Below are 27,971 nucleotides of genomic sequence, written 5' to 3'. Positions count from 1 at the left end.
CACAAACGACATTCTTGAGCAAGGGTGAGGCTGTAACACCTCGTGTTTTCGAATGTCAAAGTCAAAGTCAAAGTCCAAGTCAACTTTGACTTCTTTGACTAAAATTAGTCTATTTTATGTTTTGTTTGTATTATGTGGAGTAAGTGTTGTTAATCTAAGGAATCGAAGTAATCGAATGTTTAATCGACTCGAAACGATTTACGACTGTGAATAGTAGGAAGTAACAATGCGATAAAGTTAATCAATCAATAATCAAGCTAATCCAATCATCAATCGAACTCGAAACTCGAACTATGCGAATTTGGTATTATATTACTTGTGTGTGTGCCTTATGTGTTACCTGTGCGTGCTTACTTTATGTTTTGTGCGGTATTCAATCGAATCAATCGAAACTCGAATCGAAACTCGAAAACTCGAATCGAATGCAATCGAAATCGAAATCGAATATGGAATGTAAATGATTGTATGTTAGATATAGTGGTTGGGATTAAAAGTAATTTGAATAGGAAACTCTATCGTATGCGTATCGTCTTCAATCGAAATCGAAATATCAAAAATCGTCGCACCGCACACTCGAACCAGGCTGTTGATCGATCAGGCTGTCAGCCGATCGAACAGCCCAGCCGATCGGACGGACTGTCTGATCGAGCAGGCTGTCCGATCGGGATGCCTGGCCAGCCCTTTCCTCTTTTAGAGCCTATAAATAGGGCTGTCATTGTCATTCTTTCCACTTTTGGAAACTCTCTGACCGACCAGCTCGTGCTCCTCACCTTTTCTTAGATTTCTTCCGATTCCGGTAAGTTTTCATCCTAAATCTTGTACTTCCTTGATCAAAACATGCTCCTACACCTTTCTATCTTTCAAATCTTGATTTCTAACCGTGAAATCATCAAGATCTAAGCATTCTAGGATGATGTCATCATGGTGTTCTTCAAGAACATCACGTTTTGGCCTTAATCTACCATGAATAGCTCGGATCTAACCGATTTCCACATAAATAAGCTAAGATCTATCACGGATCTAAACATTTACATGATGTAAAGGATTGAAAGGAGGATTTCCAACTTTCTTTCAACTCTTTTACACTCAATGCCTTCAAACCGGTAGCAACGGAGCTTGAGTCAACTCACCAAACATTCTAATGGATGAGTGGTTCAAGATTCGGATTCTATCAACAAGATTCACCGATTTCGAGTAAACGTTGAGCTAACCATTCTGAACAGTTCACCGGCCGGACTTGGGTGATTCCTGTCCGAGCAGGGGAACAAGTAAGGACGAAAGCTCCATGGTTCAGCCCGTTGTCAAACTACCTCAATATAGCGTCAAATAATAATCAGAACAGCCAAATGTTAGACGAACAGGCCGACCAGGTCAGGATGCTGGCCGAATGGTTAGGTTGTCCGAACGGACAACCCAACCAATCGAACATGTCAGCCGATCGACCAGGCCAGCCGATCGGCTAGCATATGGCCCCACATTTTGACAATTCTATGAAGTATAGTATTGAACGAGGTGATGTTCGATCGAACGAGCTGTTTGATAACATTACTCATCGGATCATGAGATACTATGCTTCAACCCTTAATCGATTTCCAATTCGTTCGACGTATTGGAATGCCACCCGATCGAGCATGCTGTTTGATCGAGTGACATCCTGCTGAGGGCTACTACTGAAGTTCCTAACCGATCGGTTAAGTCGGCCAATCGAACAGACCGTTTGATCGATCGACCTGAAAGGTAAGAACACTTCAGTGTTCTCAAATACTACAACGAAAACTTCAAAAGGTCAAACCATCATACACAAACACATCCTACTCAAAGGAAAACAATCCACTCGAACGGTCGAGCCGATCGAGCCTACGGGCCGATCGAACAGACTGTCCGAACGGGTTGTCTAGCCAAACGAACGACCCGTTCGATCGAACCTGCTGTTCGATCGACCACGCTGTTCGATGTAACACCTTGAAAATTTGTGTCCAATAATGTATAAACACGTGTCATAAGCTCTGAACGTGAGAAAGAATACTCTGGAGGGACTAAAGTTGACAAACAGGGAAACTATGTGAATATAAGGGTCCAAAGTGTCAACAATGGATAAAAATATTCTAAAATAGCCCTACATAATGTTTTTACCTTCCAACGAATGAATCATGGATCATACGAAGCTAAACATGAAAGAAAGTGAGGAGTTACAAACTACAGGGGCTAAAAGTGTCAACATGTGCAAAGTATACCTCTGAGTGACCTTTTGGCAGACCCGAAGCTTTGTAATAATAAAATATACTCACTAGAATATATGGTTAAAATTTCATAAAGTTTCGTTATCATATGAGAAAGTTATGATCAAATTCGTGTTCGAGGGGTTAAAAGCGTCAACATTGAATTCTATGGCCTTATGAGTGGTTACAAGGTTGGTCAAGGACTTAACCAAGTTAGTAAAAGTTCCAAGGCCCTTAAAAATAAGGTTAAGAGGTCAAAAGTGCAAAAACAAAGCTTAAAACCACGTTACAAAGGACCAGGGACCAAAAGTGCAAAAGATAAAACTTGTTTGGCAGGTTATGCAGGTCAGGCGGCCCGCATTAGAACCCCCTATAACCTCAGGCGGGCCGCATCAGACTGCCAGCATCAGGATTCGTGGACAGCTGCCATTTCAGGCCTGTTAACCGACTTTAAAAGCTTGTTTTGCATACCAGGGGCTGCCCCAATGGTATTTCATGCATAGGGGGCACCTGTAATGATCTTGTATCATGTGTAGACTTGTTTGGCACCATCCTATGAGATCAAAATTGTTATATAAGGAGCCTAATGTTGTAACCATTTGTGCATTCATTTGCAAAGTGTTCACAACTCAACTCCTGGAGCTCTCTGGACAGCAAGCACTCGTCCTTAGCATCCCTAATCCTAATTAGGACTCTTGTAAGTGTCCTTAACCCTTCCAAATTCGTTTTAGCTTAGTTAATTAGCTAAAAGTCAAACCGTCATAATTAAGGTTTGACTTCGTGATTAATTAAAATGTGCTCTGTCAAATCACGAATTAAAAGTACCTTTAAGTAGGTGATTATGTGGGTAACAAACCCTTAAAAGGGTATTTCCAGATTCCCATTCCAACTATGCTAATTGTCGAGTCAAAGCTTATTATAAAAAGTCAACAGAAAGGTTAATAGCGAATTAATGCATAATTAGCAAATGTAGGGTACATGCAACCTGTTTGATCATTAAAATAACTTGGTAATTAATGTAAGAACATGTTCCAACATGTTCAACTCGACAATTTTCAGTTTAGGCTCGGTTTGGAACCGAAAGTCGCAAAGTTTGACTTCTGCTTTGACTTTCAGTTCTGACCCGTTTAAGCCAAGATTAGGATTGCCTTAGAGCTTCTTTTGAACCTATTTGCATGTTAGTATAACTCTCTGAGATTATACTACTTGGTTCATTAGATATCCTATTCACATGCATGTTTCCGTTAATCGCTTATATGTTGACCATTATGCCCATTTGACCTTAAAACGTGATTTTTAAAAATGTAAAAGGGTAGGCACCTTAGCTACTGATTTATAAACTTGCACCCAAAATTTGAAGTCAGATTGAGGTCTAGATTAAGAGTTATGCTCAATAGCGTAATTAAGAGCTTCTTTACTAGTTAAATGGCGTAAATTACGTATAGCCTATCAAAACCCAAATTTTTATACCAAACTTTTTACCCACTGTTATAAAATAATATTTTGGGATTTTTATTTTTAGGCTGAGCATAACTTAGTGTTCTAAGATTAATTCGGTTTATGCCGGTTTTCCCCTTTTTAGCCATAAATTGAGTTTTACAAATCCTTTTGATCTCAAACCAATTTCTACTGATTTTTTATGATAAATAAATTATTTTGAGCCTTCTGGAATATTAAAAATATCAGCTTTTTACAGAAAACCCGGAAATGGCTCCAAATCGCCTTTTTAGGCATTTTTAACACATAAGTGTGCTCTAAAACCTTATTAAGCTTAAGGGATTGAACCTACTGATGTAATTAGTGAATTTTTATATTTTAAACAGTAGGCAAATGTTTTGAACTCAGAGTTCCAGAATTGACCTTTTAGGCACATGTGAATTTACCAAAATGCCCCTACGGTGCATAGTAAGGTTAAAGATAATAAATTTCACATAGACTTGCTACCCTACTGTTATAACTTAGTAAATTAAGTATATCTACTAATTTAATCAGACCTGTAACTCAGGTTATTATTTTAACCCTTTTACATCTTATAAAATGACCAAAACGCCCTTATGAGGCATAGTTTTGGTTTAAAAATCATTTGGGGCATAATGGAAGGTATCATTCTGATATCACAACATATTTTGAGCATATTGACTTCAGAAACTTGTATTTGACTCTTATGGTTACTCGTTACGCATTGTACGCGTTCGGATCGGCTTATGTGACTAGTTTGGCCATTTTAGCCGAAACGGGTCAAACCATATCTTTTCGGTCTCAAAATCCAGAATGTGATTATATTACCCATATTAAACAAGTATGCAAGCTTGTTGGGTCAAAACCACATTCTAAAACGGTCATCGCCTTATTGTGCGTTTAAAACCGTAATCTTCCTTTTTAACTAACCGGTCTAAGCTTAAGACCCGTTAGAATTCTAATAGGTTATTAAAACCTTAATTTCCAGATCTAGGAGCCCAGTAAAAGCTACGTGCACTCGCTGTTTTTTATTTATACTTTGCTCAGGTAAATACGTTTAACTTATTTTCCCTATACGGGCTTAGGGTACGGTATATAAAATATCGCTTGGTCGGGGAATTGACCTTAACCAGTTGACGGCTAAGTGTTGTCAAATTAACTCGTTTAAAAATGCTGTTTTGTTTATTTAACGCCTTTGGGGTTTAATGACCATGTCCCGGATATCCTTGGCATCATTCAAAGAATGGCCACGACCTTAGCACACGGGTGTAGGCGTACACCCGTTGTGTATTTCATTATTGTATAATCGTCGGCCGAGAGAAGTCTTGCGACGGAATTATATTAAGTGGTGTGTCTATTGAACTTTAACCCGGCACGACCCGGGCCACTGAACGCATAACGAACATGTAATTCTTTTATAAGATTATTAAGCAAATAATTATCCCAAGTTATAAAAAGTTTTATGCCACGAGCATTTAAATCAATTTTAAACATTTTCAAAATGAGTCAGTTAAATTGTATTTACCAGTGTAAACTGACGTATTTTCCAAAAAGACTAAGTGCAGGTACTACGCGTAATAGGCTGGTCACTCCTTAAGCATCCATAGAAGTCTCGCAAGCTTAGGATGCGTGAAGTCTGTTGAAATGAAGTTTCCTTTTCGTTTGAATCTGCCTGTGGATCTATTTCGACATTTTGTGATACTTGAATATTACAATAATTTAAGTTGAAATAAATCTTTCTTTTGCTTCCGCTGTGCATTTGATTATTGTATGTTTGACTATGACGATATCAACTATGTCACGGAACCCCCACCGGGCCCACCCGTGACACGTGGAAATTAGGGGTGTGACAGGTTGGTATCAGAGCCAACGCTGAGTGAATTAAACACTAGCCTTTTGTGTTTAATCTCAGCTAAATAAATGCACATTCCTCGAGTTCCGAGTCTAGACAAAGAACATAGGACAAACTCTGTTTTGTTTTATTTTATTGAGTCTTTTATTATATATTGGTCGTTATCTTATCAATGATTGCAGGTCAAAATGCCACCAAGATTTCTTCGCGGACGAGGCAAGGGCCCAGTCACGGGTCACGATCACGAAGCCGGACCTTCGCACCGGCGAACACCATCCATTACCATGAGCACGAGCCCACAAGAGCCGTGGAGACTCTATGTTGAACCCGGGAGGCGGTCAGTCTCCCTCAGCTCTTCACCTTCTTACCAGCATTCCTTTGGGCCCCAATCGGAAAATGAGCCCAACGAGCAACCACCCTCTTTCATACCTTTGCATAGATCCAACTCTCACCAATCCTTTGGTGACCCAACCCCAGTCTTCCAAAGCCGGTTCAACCCGGCCAACATTTTTCCCGAACTCGTGGGTTTTAACCCACTCGGACCAGAATACCACTTCTCTGGGGAAAACGACATGGACGAAGATACTGACCCATGGAGCCTGCTACAGGAACGCCGAACCACCCCATCGAGATCTCAGATGGGTCATCATTCCACGGATCGCCGTACCGCGGTCCGGACAGTTACCAAGAGAGGTTCAAACAGTGGGACTGGTATTTCACGCCCTCTGAACACTCGTCCCCATATCAGCAGCAGCAACAGCAACAGCATCAGGATCCTTCTGAGGATCAACGATTCGTGGCAGTTACTCCGCCACCACCACCGCCAGTGGAGCAACAACCGCCTCCGGAGCCACCGAGGCGGAGGAGGTCAAACGCACGGATTTCCGTGCGAGGGGGTGTCCGCATCAGCACTCCCCAACCATCGAGTGGTAGTCATTATCCGCCACTCCAGGAGGAAGAGGAAGAACCACAAATGGGGGGTCCATCAAACCCCATTCCAGAGGTCAACTCAGTGCCTGTGGCACCTCCGTTGGGTTTTGACAACCCAATCCCTGCTTATGCCGGTTCCACGGCATACAACCTGTTTGAAATGCCGGGCCACAACAGCTTTAACTATGCTAACGTGGACCCATATCAGGAGGCGTGGGATTACAATGCTCGACACCCTGAAGGGCCCTATGGTGGTCCTTGGACTACCGGGTACCCTCCATATGTGTACCAGCAACCACCTCCTCAGCCATTGTACCAACCGCCGCAGCCGCAACTTATCCCACCAGAGCTTCAGCAGGAGGTCCTTGAGAGATTGGACCGTTGTGAACAGGAAATCCAAACTGAGCGCAGACACAACAGAGGTTTCTTCAAAGGACTATCAGATTTGATCAAAGGAAAGTCCAAAAGAAGGGATTATTGAAGATCTTTATTATTCTAGTTGTAATCAGTCCCTGCGTGGACTTGTTGTTTTTTATTCAGCTCCTGCGCGAGCTTGTCTTTTTGTATCCTGCCCCTGCGTGGGCATGTCTTTCAATTGACCCCTGCGTGGGTTTGTTTGTTTGTTGTTATTGTATTTCGCCCCTGCGTGGGCATGATATTTGTAGAAGTCCCGTTTAGGGCAAGTATTGTACTGTTAAATCTTTATTAGTGAAATGTTGCATTTAAATTTTCATGATTATTGTTATAAATAAGTATATGAATAAACTTAAAATAAAAGGTAAAAATGAAAATAACATTTCCTAAAATAGAGAAGACCTACCATTAATATAAAATGGCAACATTTAAAAAAAGGACAAGACCTAGCCACATGTCATTTTAAGGCAAGGCCAAAATGGTATCTCCATGATTAGATTCAGGTCCATAATTAATGTTTCAACTTAGGATTGATCTGCGTTATGTTAAAAGAGAATCTTAGGGTAAAAACCTAGCCACGTGTCGTCGCAGACATGGCCAAGATGGTAAAACCTGTCTAAAAGATTCCAAAACTTTGTTAACATCTGTAAGTATGTTGACATGCTGGGCAAATTGTGATGCAATATAAATCGCATAAGCCATCTTTAAATTGGGTTAATTTAAAATTCCCTGTATCTAAATAACCATCCCTTGGGGATGAAGTGCCTACGGGTAATATATAGGGACTAAGAGACAGTTGGAGTCTGCAACTCACTGTCTAGAATAGGGTAGTGAATTGTGATTCAAACCCTAATACCTTGATCCTGTAAGAATCCGGGTTAGAGATTAACACTGTCTTCGTGACTAAGTTTTATGTTAATTCTTAATTGTAATAATAGGATGTTAATAAAAATCCCGAATAATTACTTGATTAACAAATTAACCAGCAATGGCTATATATATAAAACCATGGTTAATAAAATATAAAATGCTATAATAGCTTCTAAATAAAACCTTGCCTATTATTGTCTATATGTAGCAATTGAAGCTACATGGCGGGGTCGGACGAAGTAAACAGTCGTCCGGTAGAGAATCACGATAATGCGAAAATACAGTTAACTGGCGCAGAGCTGAAAGCGCTTGTGGATGATGCGGTTACTAAGGCATTAGAAAGACAGTACAGTGAGTACAGTGGGACCCATAGTAGGACCTTGTCTACACTGCATATCAGACCCAAGACTCATTCAGAGTCTCACAGCAAGCCACCTTTTGTCCAACCCAAGTCTAAAAAGGAAGAAACTAAGAAGGATGATGATAGACATTCTTCAAATGAGAATGGTGATCATTCCAAGAAGATCATGTTTGATGATACCCCACGTGCCAAGGGTTGCACGTATAAATACTTCGTGTCTTGTAAACCCCGGGATTTTACTAGGGAGAAGGGGGCAGTGGATTGTATGACTTGGCTTGATGAAATGGAAACAGTGGTAGATATAAGTGGCTGTGCTGAAAAAGATATTGTGAAGTTTGTGTCACAATCTTTCAAGGGTGACGCCCTATCATGGTGGAAGTCGTTGATTCAAGCCACCGGAAATGTACCTCTATACCACATGTCTTGGGAACAATTTGTTTCCCTGATCAAGGAGAATTACTGCCCTCAGCACGAGGTCGAAAGAATAGAGTCCGATTTCCTGTCTCTGGTGATGAAGAACCTGGACTGCCAGGCTTACCTCACAACCTTCAATACCTTGTCAAGGCTAGTTCCCTATCTTGTAACACCTGAACCAAAGAGGATAGCCCGTTTCATTGGGGGTCTGGCCCCAGAAATTAAAGCAAGCGTCAAGGCCTCTCGGCCCACAACATTTCGATCAGTAGCTGACATATTTCTGTCCCTTACACTAGACGCAGTTAGACAGAGATCCCTGAGAGCTGCAGATGCCGAGAAACGAAAACGCGAAGATGATGGTTCGCGACGCTCAGATAAGAAGCGTAAGGGAAACAACGACCAGAAGAAAGGGTCGGAATCTAAAAAGGGTGATCATCAGTCAAGTGATAAACCCCGGTGCAAGGTTTGTAAGAAGCACCACTTTGGGAAATGCAGGCAAGAGTCAAGATCGCAGTCCCAGCCAAAAGCGTGTGGAATCTGTAAGTCCCCGGATCACAAGGCGATAGATTGTAAGAAACTCAAGGATGCCACATGCTTCCATTGTAATGAGAAGGGGCATATCAGGCCCAACTGCCCGAAACTTGCAAAGAAAACAGAGGAGGGAAAGAAGACTAATGCAAGGGTCTTCTGAATGGATGCAAAGGAAGCTATCCAGGATGATAATGTCATAACAGGTACTTTTCTCATTAATGATGTCTACGCAAGGATATTGTTTGGCTCTGGGGCGGATAGATCTTTTGTAGATAATAAGTTCTGTGAATTATTGAAATTACCTGTTAAAACCCTAAGTATGAAATATGAAGTGGAATTAGCTGATGGATCAATAGAAACAGTTTCGACTGTATTAGATGGATGTGTCCTATCCATTAGGAACCACTCTTTTCCTTTATCCTTGTTACCCTTTAAGCTAGCAGGCTTTGATGTAGTAATAGGAATGGATTGGTTATCGCGTAACCAAGCCCAGATAGTGTGTAATAAGAAGCAGGTAGTAATCAGGACCCCATCTGGTGAGACACTCACTATTCAGGGAGATACTCAACATGGATTGCCAGAGCAAGTGGCCATGCTTAAGGCATCCAGATGCATAAGTAAGGGTTGTGTCATTTATATGGCACAAGTAACCATTGACGAGAAGAAGCCCAGGATCGAAGACATACCAGTCATTTCTGATTATCCCGAGATTTTTCCGGAAGAACTACCTGGCTTGCCACCAGATAGGCAGGTGGAATTTAGGATTGACATCATTCCCGGAGCTGCACCAGTGGCCAGAGCACCATATTAGCACCAACGGAGATGAAGGAATTAAGGACACAGCTAGATGATTTACTAGCTAAAGGTTTTATTAGACCTAGTTCGTCTCCATGGGGAGCACCAATTCTGTTTGTTAAAAAGAAGGATTCGTGATCTATTCGACCAGCTACAGGGAGCAAGTTACTTTTCCAAGATAGATCTCAGGTCAGGCTGTCATCAACTGAAGGTCAAGGAGGAGGATGTACATAAGACCGCGTTTAGGACTCGTTATGGTCATTACGAGTTCCTAGTGATGCCTTTTGGGCTCACTAACGCACCTGCCGCATTCATGGATCTCATGAATCGCGTATGCAAGCCTTATCTGGATAAATTTGTCATCGTCTTCATCGATGACATCCTCATCTACTCGAAGAACCAAGCTAACCATGAGAGGCATCTTCGGTGCATTCTTAAGCTGCTCCATCAAGAGAAGCTCTATGCCAAGTTTTCAAAGTGTGAATTTTGGCTTCGCGAAGTCCAGTTCCTTGGACATGTTGTGAGCGAACGTGGAATTCAAGTGGATCCTGCAAAGATAGAAGCTATTATGAACTGGCAAGAGCCAAAGACACCTTCAGAGATTCGTAGCTTCCTAGGTTTGGCTGGATACTATAGGCGTTTTATTGAAAACTTCTCAAGGATTGCTGCACCTTTAACTTCGTTAACGCGTAAGAACATTAAGTTTAATTGGGGGCCTAAGCAGCAAGAACCTTTTGATATCTTGAAGCAGAAGTTGAGTAACGCTCTAGTGCTGACTCTACCTGTAGGCATTGAAGAATTTGTAGTGTATTGTGATGCATCACACACCGGAATGGGTTGTGTGTTAATGCAAAAGGGCAAGGTCATTGCCTACGCTTCACGTCAACTAAAGGTGCACGAGAAGAATTACACCACCCATGACTTGGAATTGGGTGCCGTTGTATTTGCACTTAAGCTTTGGAGGCATTACCTATATGGGACTAAATGTGTGATCTACTCTGATCACAAGAGCCTTCAACACCTGTTCAATCAGAAGGATTTGAACATGAGGCAGCGACGATGGATGGAAACCTTGAACGATTATGATTGTGAAATAAGATACCATCCAGGCAAGGCCAATGTAGTCGCAGATGCCTTGAGCAGGAAGGAAATAGTGAAGCCAATAAGGATCAATGCCAAGAGCATTGAAATTAAAAATAGCTTGAATGAAAGGTTGTTAGCTTCACAAAAGGAAGCTGTGTTAGAAGCTAACTATCCTGAGGAGAAATTAGGAGTAACTGAAGAACAGTTGTCCTACGACAAGGACGGAATGTTGAGGTTAAATGGACGAATATGGGTTCCTGTATATGGAGGACTTCGGGATGTTATCCTCAAGGAAGCCCATAGTTCCAAGTATTCCGTTCATCCTGGAGCTGATAAGATGTACCAGGATTTAAAGGCAAGTTGTTGGTGGATAGGCTTGAAAAAGTCTATAGCTGCTTATGTAGCTAAATGCTTGACGTGTGCTAAAGTCAAAGCTGAACATCAGAAGCCGTCAGGTTTGCTGCAACATCCTGAAATTCCCACTTGGAAATGGGAAATGGTAACGATGGACTTCATCACCAAATTGCCTAAGACGCCGAAGGGAAATGATACTATATGGGTCATAGTTGATAGACTGACTAAGTCAGCACATTTCCTGCCCATTAAAGAGACCTTCAGCTCTGACATGTTAGCCCAACTGTACGTGGATAAGATTGTGTCCTTGCATGGCGTACCAGTATCTATTATCTCAGATCGGGATACTAGATACACATCTCATTTCTGGAAGAGTTTCCAACAATCTCTGGGCACTCAATTGAATTTCAGTACGGCCTACCATCCTCAGACGGATGGGCAGAGTGAACGTACTATCCAAACGTTAGAAGACATGCTGCGTGCATGTGTAATTGATCTAGGAGGTAGTTGGGACAGGCATTTACCATTAGTCGAGTTCTCCTACAATAATAGCTACCATACTAGCATTAAGGCTGCGCCTTTTGAGGCACTATATGGTAGAAAGTGCAGAACGCCCATCTGCTGGGCAGAAGTAGGGGATACCCAATTATCAGGTCCTGACTTAGTCTTCGAGACAACGGACAAGATTGTCCAAATTCGCGACCGCCTGAAAGCTGCTCGAGACAGGCAGAAGAGCTATGCGGATGAAAGGCGAAAACCTCTCAAGTTTGAGGTTGGCGATAAAGTTTTGCTCAAAGTATCACCTTGGAAAGGGGTGATGCGATTTGGTAAGAAAGGCAAATTAAGCCCAAGGTATATAGGACTATTCGAGATCATCGAATGTGTAGGATCAGTGGCTTACAAGTTAAACTTACCTGAAGAGCTCGATGGTATTCATAATGTATTTCACGTCTGCAATCTGAAGAAATGTCTAGCTGATGAGTCACTAGTCATACCACACACAGATGTGCATATAGACGAGAGCTTAAAATTTGTGGAAAAACCTGTGTCGATTGAGGATCGACAGGTAAAGAAGCTTCGGAGAAAGCTTGTGCCTATTGTCAAGGTGAAGTGGGACGCCCGCAGAGGTCCTGAATACACGTGGGAGCTAGAATCCACAATGAAAGAGAAATACCCTCATCTGTTTCCTTAAATCTCGAGGACAAGATTTCTTTTAAGGGGGTGAGGATGTAACACCTTGAAAATTTGTGTCCAATAATGTATAAACACGTGTCATAAGCTCTGAACGTGAGAAAGAATACTCTGGAAGGACTAAAGTTGACAAACGGGGAAACTATGTGAATATAAGGGTCCAAAGTGTCAACAATGGATACAAATATTCTAAAATAGCCCTACATAATGTTTATACCTTCCAACGAATGAATCATGGATCATACAAAGCTAAACATGAAAGCACTCATCCTTAGCATCCCTAATCCTAATTAGGACTCTTGTAAGTGTCCTTAACCCTTCCAAATTCGTTTTAGCTTAGTTAATTAGCTAAAAGTCAAACCGTCATAATTAAGGTTTGACTTCGTGATTAATTAAAATGTGCTCTGTCAAATCACGAATTAAAAGTACCTTTAAGTAGGTGATTATGTGGGTAACAAACCCTTAAAAGGGTATTTCCAAATTCCCACTCCAACTATGCTAATTGTCGAGTCAAAGCTTATTATAAAAAGTCAACAGAAAGGTTAATTGCGAATTAATGCATAATTAGCAAATGTAGGTTACATGCAACCTGTTTGATCATTAAAATAACTTGGTAATTAATGTAAGAACATGTTCCAACATGTTCAACTCGACAATTTTCAGTTTAGGCTCGGTTTGGAACCGAAAGTCGCAAAGTTTGACTTCTGCTTTGACTTTCAGTTCTGACCCGTTTAAGCCAAGATTAGGATTTCCTTAGAGCTTCTTTTGAACCTATTTGCATGTTAGTATAACTCTCTGAGATTATACTACTTGGTTCATTAGATATCCTATTCACATGCATGTTTCCGTTAATCGCTTATATGTTGACCATTATGCCCATTTGACCTTAAAACGTGATTTTTGAAAATGTAAAAGGGTAGGCACCTTAGCTACTGATTTATAAACTTGCACCCAAAATTTGAAGTCAGATTGAGGTCTAGATTAAGAGTTATGCTCAATAGCGTAATTAAGAGCTTCTTTACTAGTTAAATGGCGTAAATTACGTATAGCCTATCAAAACCCAAATTTTTATACCAAACTTTTTACCCACTGTTATAAAATAATATTTTGGGATTTTTATTTTTAGGCTGAGCATAACTTAGTGTTCTAAGATTAATTCGGTTTATGCCGGTTTTCCCCTTTTTAGCCATAAATTGAGTTTTACAAATCCTTTTGACCTCAAACCAATTTCTACTGATTTTTTATGATAAATAAATTATTTTGAGCCTTCTGGAATATTAAAAATATCAGCTTTTTACAGAAAACCCGGAAATGGCTCCAAATCGCCTTTTTAGTCATTTTTAACGCATAAGTGTGCTCTAAAACCTTATTAAGCTTAAGGGATTGAACCTACTGATGTAATTAGTGAATTTTTATATTTTAAAAAGTAGGCAAATGTTTTGAACTCAGAGTTCCAGAATTGACCTTTTAGGCACATGTGAATTTACCAAAATGCCCCTACGGTGCATAGTAAGGTTAAAGATAATAAATTTCACATAGACTTGCTACCCTACTGTTATAACTTAGTAAATTAAGTATATCTACTAATTTAATCAGACCTGTAACTCAGGTTATTATTTTAACCCTTTTACACCTTATAAAATGACCAAAATGCCCTTATGAGGCATAGTTTTGGTTTAAAAATCATTTGGGGCATAATGGAAGGTATCATTCTGATATCACAACATATTTTGAGCATATTGACTTCAGAAACTTGTATTTGACTCTTATGGTTACTCGTTACGCATTGTACGCGTTCGGATCGGCTTATGTGACTAGTTTGGCCATTTTAGCCGAAACGGGTCAAACCATATCTTTTCGGTCTCAAAATCCAGAATGTGATTATATTACCCATATTAAACAAGTATGCAAGCTTGTTGGGTCAAAACCACATTCTAAAACGGTCTTCGCCTTATTGTGCGTTTAAAACCGTAATCTTCCTTTTTAACTAACCGGTCTAAGCTTAAGACCCGTTAGAATTCTAATAGGTTATTAAAACCTTAATTTCCAGATCTAGGAGCCCAGTAAAAGCTACGTGCACTCGCTGTTTTTGATTTATTCTTTGCTCAGGTAAATACGTTTAACTTATTTTCCCTATACGGGCTTGGGGTACGGTATATAAAATACCGCTTGGTCGGGGAATTGACTTTAACCAGTTGATGGCTAAGTGTTGTCAAATTAACTCGTTTAAAAACGTTGTTTTGTTTGTTTAACGCCTTTGGGGGTTTAATGACCATGTCCCGGATATCCTTGGCATCATTCAAATAATGGCCACGACCTTAGCACACGGGTGTAGGCGTACACCCGTTGTGTATTTCATTATTGTATAATCGTCGGCCGAGAGAAGTCTTGCGACGGAATTATATTAAGTGGTGTGTCTATTGAACTTTAACCCGGCACGACCCGGGCCACTGAACGCATAACGAACATGTAATTCTTTTACAAGATTATTAAGCAAATAATTATCCCAAGTTATAAAAAGTTTTATGCCACGAGCATTTAAATCAATTTTAAACATTTTCAAAATGAGTCAGTTAAATTGTATTTACCAGTGTAAACTGACGTATTTTCCCAAAAGACTAAGTGCAGGTACTACGCGTAATAGGCTGGTCACTCCTTAAGCATCCATAGAAGTCTCGCAAGCTTAGGATGCGTGAAGTCTGTTGAAATGAAGTTTCCTTTTCGTTTGAATCTGCCTGTGGATCTATTTCGACATTTTGTGATACTTGAATATTACAATAATTTAAGTTGAAATAAATCTTTCTTTTGCTTCCGCTGTGCATTTGATTATTGTATGTTTGACTATGACGATATCAACTACGTCACGGAACCCCCACCGGGCCCACCGGTGACACCTGGAAATTAGGGGTGTGACATTCGACCCCACCATCACTTGTTTCCATTCTACGTGTATTCATCGTTATGCTATCAAACTATTCAGGCTAACCCTACTCTCAAGCGCTCCCTTCAATCCATCAACCAATCGTTGTGAGTATACTCGATCCCTTTTTGCTTTTAGCACTTTTGGGTGTTACATACGTTACTTATCAAAATCACAATCGAACACACTACTCAATTATTTGAACGCCAACCGATTATGCATGTATTACGTGACTGAATGAATGCTTGTTGATTGTGTTTACACGTGGAATGCTGTCTACCTGCCTTAACGACGTAGTACTATAGTTTGGACTCAGCACCCGTTCACACGGGGGTTGTTAAAGACAATTACTTGCATGGATGACGGTGGTAATCATGTATTGCGAACTGTCTCGGACAGTCAACCCGCAGTCATTGGTATCGATAGGTCCATGTCGATAATTAACATGCTTCGTTTTCTTCTGTGTACGTGCTGGTTATGCGTAAACTATTTCGAACTCTATATGTTATTATCAAACTTGTATGCTCACCTTTACATTATATGTATTGACTTTATTTTAACGTATGTGACATATGTTTAAGATGTTTGCTTGCTAGGAAAGCGAGGCTAGAATAAAGCTCTAGAGGCCCCCAACAAATAGTTGTCTGTCAAGGATGAGTGACTAGAGCATAATTGTCTGTAGATCTTGTCAGGTTGGGTCTTTAGGAGCATTTGAACAATATTTATGTTATTAATTTGAATCTGAGTTGTCGGAACAGAATATTTGCCTAGTTGTTATCTGTAATAATATATTGTATTATTTGGGATACGGTATGGGACGTATCATTTAATTGAATAGTATTAATAGTTGTTGTGGAAACTTCTGGACAATCTGTTTCGCTCAGTGCCATGCCCCGATGATTCCGCCATCGGTTGGGGTGTGACAGATTGGTATCAGAGCCATAACTATAGGGAATTAGGCTAGACACGACCTAGTTCGGGTCGCTGTCTTAGATACCTAGACTATAGTTAGGAACCAATAGACCAGACATATGTGCTAAACTCAGCTACTCTTCACTATCACTGCACTCGAAATTTCAAATAGAATCAAGCGATTTAATCAGGATTAGGTGTGAAAACTGCAAACTCCCGACTAAATTACTTGATCAATGTCGATTTTGTCGATTTATCAATGGTTTCCTCATTAATTTCGAAAACAAACGAGGAGAATTATACCAAATCAGGAGTGAAATCCATATTTTGATGAATAATTTCCTCAGTTTTTCTAAAAACAAGGAAGAAATTGCTAAGCCAGGGGTGAAACCCAAACCTTGGCAACTTATTCCAACTTTTACTCATCTCACCAAAGCCTCGACGGACTCCAACGACCTGAACTCACGAGTATGACCTAAGGAATACATGTTGAATGCCCAAGAATCGAGGCAGAAACACGAACCTGAAAGCCGAAACGTGACGACAAGTCTACTACGAATAGTCGAATCGCTTTGGGTAGTCAATGTCTAGTAGCCGCAGACAATCCATTTCTCGAGTTTATGTGTTTCGATTCTGAGCCAACAACTGCCGACTCTGATGATTCGTCGATTTTATGTGCTTTATGTGTAATTATCTGTTTATGTGTTTAATTTTGGTACTTACTCGATTTTTTTGCTATCACTTCGATCGACACACACGACTCGCATTGCTCTCATATCTCAAAATGCTAACAAGTCGCTGCAATTCTAGACGATACTATGCTACTGAATACGAATATACTATACTATTCGACACGCTATACGATTATACTATGCTACTCGATATGTTATACAAATGACACGCGAGCTTTGAGTAATAGGATCTTGAGGCAGTCAGAATGCTCTATGTGCATTATAGGGGAATTACGTGACATTAACTGCTTCTGTGATTAAATGTGTATGTGCTTCTGTGCTTATGTGTCTCTGTGCTCTACGTGCCTACGTGCTTATGTGTTCCTGTGATTACGTGAATCTGTCGTTATGTGTCTATGTGTTATGTGATGCGTGTTTCGACGTGTTCCTGAGCTTTAGATTAGTAGTAGACGTGTGAGGTGAGATTCAATCATGTTGTGTTGAGTCCTGTGACAATGTCTGTTGCAGACAATGTCGTCTGGATCCCGACACCATCTTACTCGCCAAGATCCCTTAGTTCCCTGAAATACATGTAAGTTGAAAAATCAACAATAATGTTGAGCGAGTTCATGTGTAAGTGAGTAAATAAACCTTTGTATTTATCAAAATCCTGGTATGTAGCAAATAAGGAAAAAGAGATCACCAATGGTTTGCAAGGCCATTGATATGTGTGAAATGCAAGTAGGAAGGCTCAAACCTAGCAGATTTATGCGTCGGGTACAAAGTCATCCCGAGGTCCGTTATGCTGGGCCTGGGACTGGGCTCGCTACACCCAAATAGATCTATCGCTCCTGCCCCTCGGTCCTACCCTGAGGATTAATGACCTCAAGTTTCCGCCTACCCAGTTCACATGATCTAAATAACAACCCTCCTTACGCTAACCATACCATATAAGAAATATTCATAAACATAGTAACATGTATTTCACCCCCGCAGTTTAGAAAACTGAAAACAGTTAAGAGAAAAGGGGGACATGAACTCACAGTCGGTGCGTCTCTACCAAGTATGTCTCTGAGAGCAACCAGCTGTGCAACGACCTACAAGTTCTAACTCTATTAGACAGACGGCCGTGCCTTGGCTTTATGGTTTAGGTTTTAGGAAATAGTTAGACAACTATTTCGTGTTTACATTCTGTGCATACTTGGTAATTATTTCCTTCCCAAGGATGGGGGATTAATACATGTGTGCTCGAAATATATTATTAAGTCTTACTTAACATATATTTATTTCTAATTCCCAAAATATAAATATTTTTCTCAAAAATATTATATTTTTACTTTACAAAATTTTCCCAAAATAATACTTCGTCAAATATACGTGCTCATAAATATTTCCGTAAATTGCGTAAGTTACGTTTTAACGATCGAGTGGTAATAGTAATTACCGGTGTAACTTATATGATTATCGTGAGAGCGTTCGTATTATTTTGGATTCGTTAACGTTTGATAATATTATTTTTACCCTAAAAATAATATTACATACTTCACCAAATAATGACAAATAATGTTGTGAAAAATATATTTACTGAATATATATTTATCACGTTTAATTTTGTGAAAATCCCACCTCCGATATTTTGTAAATAAAGTCGTGGCGAAACTTATATATTTTGAAAACATGTCAAAAAGTATTTCGAACACTTATGGTGAAAATAATTCTAAGTGTTAGGTTTTTGGAAAAATTTCGCCAGAGTTTCCTCTGTAACTGGAGGTGGCCACGCTTTCAAGCGTATCATTTTCTTTTACAAATCAATTCAACAACTTCTTTATTCGATCAGAACAATTTTCAACACAACAACTAGTTAATAATTATGTAAATCACATAAATCACATGAACTTGTAGTTTTCTAAAATTATAGTGTAAATCTCATCACTTTAGCAGATCTTTATATGAATTAATCCGGTTTCGTAAAAACCCCGTTTTTATAGAAATTCCGTCTTTACAACTTCTCGTCATCTTTTACAAAAATTGTTATTTTGTCAAAACTTTTGTGCTACACAAGTGCTCACACACTTGTGTGTTCTAAAAATCATATTTGTAAGTGTAAGATCCGTTTTTAGAAAACATGATTTCTTTGATACGTGGTTCTTTGAAAATACCGCTTGCAGATACGTAGATCTGCTAGTTTTAAATACTACTTCACAAGTAGAACGCTTTTACACAAGTTCACGATTCGTGTGTGGTAGAGTTTCACCTTTTAACCCTTGTTCCATTCAAAAGATCCTTATGTCATGATCCATGATCATGACCAAACCGGGTTAAACGATGATCCGAGCTACCACAACATAGATCGGGTCCAAATAACCACACAAAATAAATACTACAACATTTACACAACTTGTAAGCTTTTAACCATCATTATTCATGTTTTTAGTAAACTTTAAAGCTTCATCTTGCAAGATTTCGAGTTTTAATTGTTACACATCATATTAACCACTCTAGATTAGTTCAAGAAAGAGATTTAAGCATCATACCACTAGCTCGAGGCTAGGGAAGAATCTAAGCGCAAAATGAGAGGATAAAAGCTAGAGAAAGAGGTCATTCGCCTTCCGTTTGCACCAAACCTCCTAATACGTGATCCTTGAAGCTTGTATGATGCTGGAATGCGAAGATCAAACTCGAAAAATGGTTATATGTATGTAGGGGATCTCGGCCGAAGCCTTTAGAGGGCAAGAGAGAAAGTTTTTGTTGTGTGTTGAAATGTGAATGTTCATTTGTGTATTACTAGATACTTATAGCCCAAACTAAAGTTCATTAACCCATTGATCTTGTGCCTCTTAGATTTTAAACATGGTTGATTAAAATAATAAAAGAAACCAAAGTGTGTCCCCTCTAGTTTGGGGTCAGTTAGTGAGGGGGGGGGGGTTCTAGTTGGAATGTAACTAATAGTTAGTTTAATAGTTAGGCTAACTTAGTTAAGTTTAGGGATTAACTCGGTTAGGTGTGTGATGTGCTTTATGGCGGGTGTTAGGGTATTCAGGGACCCTAACTGGCTCAGAAAAAGATAAATAATGTTTATGGCAATATTTTCATGTCCCGGGTAAAGTCCGGTTGTTCGGTTGGATAGTAATCCGTTAAAGCGCTTAACAAAGCTTTTAAGTGTCGTTAATGCCCTTTTCTAGTGACACAACTTATTCCTGACACTTTGGAAAGTGTCTAGTAATATTTTTCTCATGTTTTGGCACTTTATTAGCTAGCCAGAGGCTGAATTGTTCATTAAAGTGCTGTGTTTTGTGCTTAGTGTACGTTTTAGGCACATCCAGTCATTGTAACTTATTCCTAGAGACGCAGTTCTACAACCCTTGTATCCCTACACTCACTATGGATGTAGTAAAATCCTTCTGGCTCATACAGGCCTTAGAGGCATTATCTGCCTGATGCTGGCTTTATCAGCATGTTCAACAGGTTATCCGTTCATAGTGCTACTGTGCTTTTGTGCATCATGTTTGTCACTAGAGTTCAGTATGTAAATAATGTAGTGACGGAAATCAAAGTATGATGCAGATATGTACAAATATCAGGAATCAAGTAGCAGTTCATCAGTAAATTCAGTTAAGCACAGTAATCAAGCAGTAATTAATTATTAATTAAGTCGTACGGATACCTGGTTTAGTGAGGGTTGTCACACCAATGGCCTCCAATCCACCTCTAACCTCCTCCAATCAACCGTAACTCATTCCCCTATAAATACCCATCCTCTCCAAGCATTTTTACACTTTCACAACATCAAAATCTCTCTCAAACACTCTCAAGTTCTTGCAAACTTCAGAAATTCGGACAGATTCATACATCTTTACAAAAGTGAGCATAACTTGCTCATTTCTTAACGTAATCACTTGATTCTTTTTCCTACTTGCTTGGATAATCATGGGGTTCGATTCCTAGACTTCTCATTGGAGAAATCAGACCTGGAAATGCCCCGAAATAGTCCATAAACTTTCTGTTTGTTTTTATGTTCATCAAAAACTTGTTTAAACCTATGCAACTTGTGTCTAACACATCTCATGCCTATGTCCTAATGCTTACAACTTATCCCATGGTTGGTTAAGCTTAAAAACAAGGTTGAGATATTTAAAATCAGAGGATTAAATCTCATAAACTTGGTGTTTTGTCTAGGGTTTTAACCCACAAATCATGTCAAACATAGCCTTTGATACATGAGTGATTATGGAACAACTTGGGTTGTCCCAAACATACAATCCTCACGTGATTTGATGATTTCTATTAGTTAGTTTACTTTACATACTTGTAGTGACCTTAGTTCATGACCCTCCTTGGTTGTTTTTACATCAAGTGTAGTGGTGAACATCAAAGGGGTACCTAAATGGAAGCCTTGTCTTCCTACCCCATCCATGACACCCATGACCCAACTTGAGGTACCTAAATGAAGATGTAATCTTCTACCTCTTACTTGAATACTTGAACATTTGGACTTAATAATATGTGTATTATATACGATCTAAATACTATCTATGTACACTCGAATCTTTGATGTTGAAATCATATTCATTTGTCAAAGTAGTAGGTTATCATCTAAGGACCTAAACCTTGTTATGATTCTTATGGGTGTTCAACTCATAAAATCATTATAACCCTTGTGGTTACCAAGTGTCATACAAGTGTTATGTGGGAAGATGAATATTTTGATATAATATATTTTCATGTCACTTTCATTCCGAATCTCGACTCTAAACATGCTTGAACTTAAACCCTTACGCATTCAACCTTCCAACCTCGTCAACTTTGTCACATTGGATAATCGGAAAGCATATGCAAACTTTGTGAGTATACTCGTATTCCCCTTTTTACTTTTACCACTTTTGGGGTGTAACATGTTTATCTATCAACAAACTTACACATGAACATTTTGCTTAAACACGTGAACATTCCTATAACATGCTTGTATACGTGATGGCTTGATGCTTTAAACTTGGATTAATTTTATGTGTCGAATTTATCATTAACTTCGTACGAGCCAAACCGGGACATATGTAGCGCTATAGGATTAACGACCCGCCTCTTTATCTTCGGTTATGTCATGAGCATATTGCGTTTCCTTGGTTTGATATGTTAGACACATACCATATTTAAATGTTCATCTTGAATCACATGCTTGCTATGAGGAATTGTTCAAACTTATCTTTTGCTATGTACGTATCAAACTTGTATACTCGCCTTTGCTTTTGCATTGAACTTTATTTTAACATGTTACAGGTGGATGTTGACGATGCATGGAATCTAGTAGGATGCTTAGATACACACTTAGAAAGAATTGTATTTGTATTGTATCATTTTATTATTCATGTTGTTGTACTTTGTTTCAAAACCTTGTACTTGATTCCTTAGAAATGAAATGAAACGATTATTTAAATACTTGTCACAATTATTAGCGTTATGATGTCTCGAGCAATCTTCACACTTCGTCTCATCCCGATGTTTTCGCCATTGGTTGGGGTGTGACAGATTGGTATCAGAGCCATAACTATAGGGAATTAGGAAAAGTAGGAATGCTTTCACCTAGACTATAGTTTTAGAGCCTTATTCGTATGCTTTGTTTGAACCACTACATGATACCTTATTTGTTACTTATCTATGCTTTTTTTAAACATGTATGTTACTCATGTGTAATATTTGACATGTTATTCGTACGCATTAGTGCTTGTTTTATTATGTGTTAACACTTGTTTCATTGTTTGAATCTTTATGTGTTATTCTTGACATATTTCTCTATGTGTTAATACTTGTTTTATTATTTCATTCTTTATTCTTTATGTACCATTGTTGATATGCTTTCTTATGTGTTTATACTTGTTTGTGTATTCTTTTGACATACACTTTTCCTCATGCATTTTACTTGACTATTCTAAATCCGTAGACCCTCACATTATACAAATGGGACGAATTCACCAAAATAGGCGTGAAACCCACAATTTGGTGAACGACGCTCAATCTATATATTCTTCTTTTTACACGAGATATCGCCATTAAGCTAGGAGTGAAATCCACATCTTAATGGTAAATCTCAAATTTTAAATTCTAGTGGACCCTTGTCAACATGTCGAAACTAAATTTCGACCCGACAAGTACCAACCACACTTAGGATACGAAACCGTCAAGTTAGGGGTGAAACCCGCACCTTGGCGACTAGTTCCACTCCTTGATTTTTTTTAATCCCGCCAAGTCTCGAAATTTCGATTGATTTGGGACATGTAGTAACCGGAAGGGTAAATACCGTTAACTGACTTGTCGGCGAGAGTATTTTACCTATTAGGCCAAAGCATGCTCCTCAAATTCAAAAGACTTTTCGACCACTTTGGTTAGTCAAAGTTCCGTTTTGGAACCACCCAAATTTTGATCAAACATGTGTTTCTATTATTCATTTTATACGATACGATCTTTCAAATTTGAATTTACTTTCGATATTCTCTTTTTACACACACAACATATTGGATCTTTTCCATACATTTATACATATGCATGATTTCATATAATTTAAATTCATAATCCTTGTAACGACAAGTGGAGACATATCATCGAGATAGGAGTGATTTCCTTACCTTGACGATTAACTCCACTCCCCTTTTCTTAAAAACGACCTCACCAACGAATTAGGGGTGATTCCCTTACCTAGGTGATCGTTACCAAAACGTCTCTTCAAAATACCTTATGATGCAAACTCGATCATATTTTATACCCAAATTGTTTATCATTATTCAAAATACCTACTCATACCGATTTCAAAATACATTGTTTTATCAAGCATACTTTCTATCATACAATCTATTTTTCACTCAACTCATATACACGGGATTCTAAATCATGTCTTAAAATGTTTTATTACCCAAATTTCAATCATTACAAAATACGTTATGCATAACCAATGAGTACTTTATGTTCCCTTACATTTACAAACTATACTCTACCTTCCTATTCAACTCAATCTATTTTGATTCGATAAACTCAAACAACTAGACATACACGTCATTTCACGTGTTCTAGTTTATACCTCACGACTACTTCACATGTACTACTCAGTTTTGTTTCTTTTATACTCAAACCTCTTGATCTTATACGTATTTAAATTCATACCATATATAAAATCATTAACTCATACACTAATAGTCGCGATTTATACATTTTACGTTAATACATACACTCACAACTATACACTTACGATTGTCCTTACATTCATGTCTATACTACATTCGTATTCATGTTCATATGCTTTATGTTTTCATTTGCACTTACACAACTTTGTTACACTTATATTCATACACATATATTTTATTCATACTTAACCTTCATGTTTTACACCTATATTCAGGTTCATATCTATGCTCATAGATCTTATGTTCACGCTGATACTTGTATTTATACTCATACGCCTTGTGATTACGCTTATACTCCTGTTGTACTCGCACTTATACTCATTTTTCATACGTTTTATGCTTATACTTATCCACATACTACTTACACGCTTTATGTTATGCTCATACATACATGCATATTCATACTTAAACTCATGATTCATACATTCGTACCCGTACGCGAGCGTAATCCGAGTGATTTGCTTACGTGGGTCCCATACATACTTAAGCATGGACTTGCTTACATACTACGTTCTTATACGTACACATTCTTAATTTTTAAATTATGTATACCCTGATTCATACACGACTAGTACAAGCTACGCAGATCTTGCGACGATCAATATAATCGCGGGTGCACACGGGATTATAGTGATTGGCTCATGAGAACCATAGAGTGTACTACTGTGTATGGTAAAACACAGAACGTAACATGACACCGAATACGAAACGGACATAATGTGGTCAAAACACGGTGGATACGCCACTGGTACTTCCTATATATAAGTGTTTTCACCATGTTATCAAACTTCCGTAAAACGTGCCATGAGAAATTCGATGTTTTACAGACCTATTTAGACCTAATACAACTTTAGACAACTCACAAACGCATTATATCCGATTATCCACGACGAGACTTCATCCTTAACACACTACGTTCATCTATCCAACACTTATGCTATTCTTATACTTGCACTCCTTGAGAGTCATTCGTTCATTCTATGCTCGTATTATTCTCCTTTATCCCTTTCTTTCATACAAACCTCGTTCACAATCAAGCTTGTTTAAACATTCGAATCCTAACTTATCTTATTACCTTTAGAACCGTCTTTCTATCCCTTATTCTGGTGTAAACGTATTTAGTAGGTCATTAATACTTTATTTTGCCAAACTTTCTCGTTCCACTCGAGAAGCAATTTTTATAAATATGTAGTCTTATACTACCTTTAAAACTTCCTATGCAACCTACCTCACTTTTATTGATTTCAAACCATTATATAAAGGCCTCCTTCGTAAAATAAAATACATTTGTAAAGCAACTCCAAATTTAGCTATTCAAAATCGTTTTACCCACGCACGTTTCACTCATGCTTATGCCTCTAGACCATTTTAGCTAAACAAATCATTTTACAAACCTATTATGACTATTCCCCCAAGATTCCATACTTTTCAAAACGTTTCAAAATTTCCAAGACTCAAGATTTTTACCAAAACCCTTCAAGCCTATCTCTTGAATAAATTTCAGGACGAAATTTCCTAAAGGAGGGGAGACTGTAACGCCCTGCGTTTTCAAACTTCCTACATTTAGAAACCTTGCGTGAAATTCTATCTTTGGAAACCTTGTGTTCTTATAACCATTCTTACATCGTAATCGTCGTAAAATACGGAACTTGCTTCGTAAATAAAACTTGTGTCATACATACTTTATACTATGCACACATGTTGATTTGGTACTTAAACGTACTCATTCTACACTTATGCAACTTTTAGAACATGTTACTTATACTTAGGAACCTTAAATAAGTCACAAAACTCGTAATATATAACATTGGGTCGTGTTACAAACCAAGAAAACACAAAAACAAAAAATGTGCTTCCTGGCCAGGCCTTACGGACCGCAAAGTCCCCCTTACGGTCCGTAAGGGGGTCGGGCGGGCAGCAGATTTGAAATGGTCGCGGTAATGCATGAAATCCCAAGCTTTCTCCTCCTCCAATTGTCACACCATGGCTTTGCGGAAGCGTGGTTAATTTGGTGTGACTTCTTAATACCATAGCTTAATCATAACAAAGCTATATGAATTAAAAAAATGCAAGATCATCCATTAAGTTTTGAAAACCAAATACAGTAACATTGTTTTAACGGGAAAACACCCTAACAACCTTAACAATGTTCAACAAACATAAACATCAACATAAACACAGTTTAAGGACTGTGACTTGTCCAGGAAAGAGTCACATTCCCTAAACCCCGGATGACCTCGTACTAGTGCAGCGGGAAAACGTGCCATACCGTGTCAGATCCCTTAGTTCCCTGAAATACATGTAAGTTGAAAAATCAACAATAATGTTGAGCGAGTTCATATGTAAGTGAGTAAATAAACCTTTGTATTTATCAAAATCCTGGTATGTAGCAAATAAGGAAAAAGAGATCACCAATGGTTTGCAAGGCCATTGATATGTGTGAAATGCAAGTAGGAAGGCTCAAACCTAGCAGATTTATGCGTCGGGTACAAAGTCATCCCGAGGTCCGTTATGCTGGGCCTGGGACTGGGCTCGCTACACCCAAATAGATCTATCGCTCCTGCCCCTCGGTCCTACCCTGAGGATTAATGACCTCAAGTTTCCGCCTACCCAGTTCACATGATCTAAATAACAACCCTCCTTACGCTAACCATACCATATAAGAAATATTCATAAACATAGTAACATGTATTTCACCCCCGCAGTTTAGAAAACTGAAAACATTTAAGAGAAAAGGGGGACATGAACTCACAGTCGGTGCGTCTCTACCAAGTATGTCTCTGAGAGCAACCAGCTGTGCAACGACCTACAAGTTCTAACTCTATTAGACGGACGGCCGTGCCTTGGCTTTATGGTTTAGGTTTTAGGAAATAGTTAGACAACTATTTCGTGTTTACATTCTGTGCATACTTGGTAATTATTTCCTTCCCAAGGATGGGGGATTAATACATGTGTGCTCGAAATATATTATTAAGTCTTACTTAACATATATTTATTTCTAATTCCCAAAATATAAATATTTTTCTCAAAAATATTATATTTTTACTTTACAAAATTTTCCCAAAATAATACTTCGTCAAATATACGTGCTCATAAATATTTCCGTAAATTGCGTAAGTTACGTTTTAACGATCGAGTGGTAATAGTAATTACCGGTGTAACTTATATGATTATCGTGAGAGCGTTCGTATTATTTTGGATTCGTTAACGTTTGATAATATTATTTTACCCTAAAAATAATATTACATACTTCACCAAATAATGACAAATAATGTTGTGAAAAATATATTTTCTGAATATATATTTATCACGTTTAATTTTGTGAAAATCCCACCTCCGATATTTTGTAAATAAAGTCGTGGCGAAACTTATATATTTTGAAACATGTCAAAAAGTATTTCGAACACTTATGGTGAAAATAATTCTAAGTGTTAGGTTTTTGGAAAATTTCGCCAGAGTTTCCTCTGTAACTGGAGGTGGCCACGCTTTCAAGCGTATCATTTTCTTTTACAAATCAATTCAACAACTTCTTTATTCGATCAGAACAATTTTCAACACAACAACTAGTTAATAATTATGTAAATCGCATAAATCACATGAACTTGTAGTTTTCTAAAATTATAGTGTAAATCTCATCACTTTAGCGGATCTTTATATGAATTAATCCGGTTTCGTAAAAACCCCGTTTTTATAGAAATTCCGTCTTTACAACTTCTCGTCATCTTTTATAAAAACTGTTATTTTGTCGAAACTTTTGTGCTACACAAGTGCTTACACACTTGTGTGTTCTAAAAATCATATTTGTAAGTGTAAGATCCGTTTTTAGA

The sequence above is a fragment of the Helianthus annuus genome, chromosome 11 (assembly GCF_002127325.2).
Source record: "Helianthus annuus cultivar XRQ/B chromosome 11, HanXRQr2.0-SUNRISE, whole genome shotgun sequence".
Lineage (NCBI taxonomy): Eukaryota > Viridiplantae > Streptophyta > Magnoliopsida > Asterales > Asteraceae > Helianthus > Helianthus annuus.
This window is presented reverse-complemented; position numbering follows the sequence as displayed.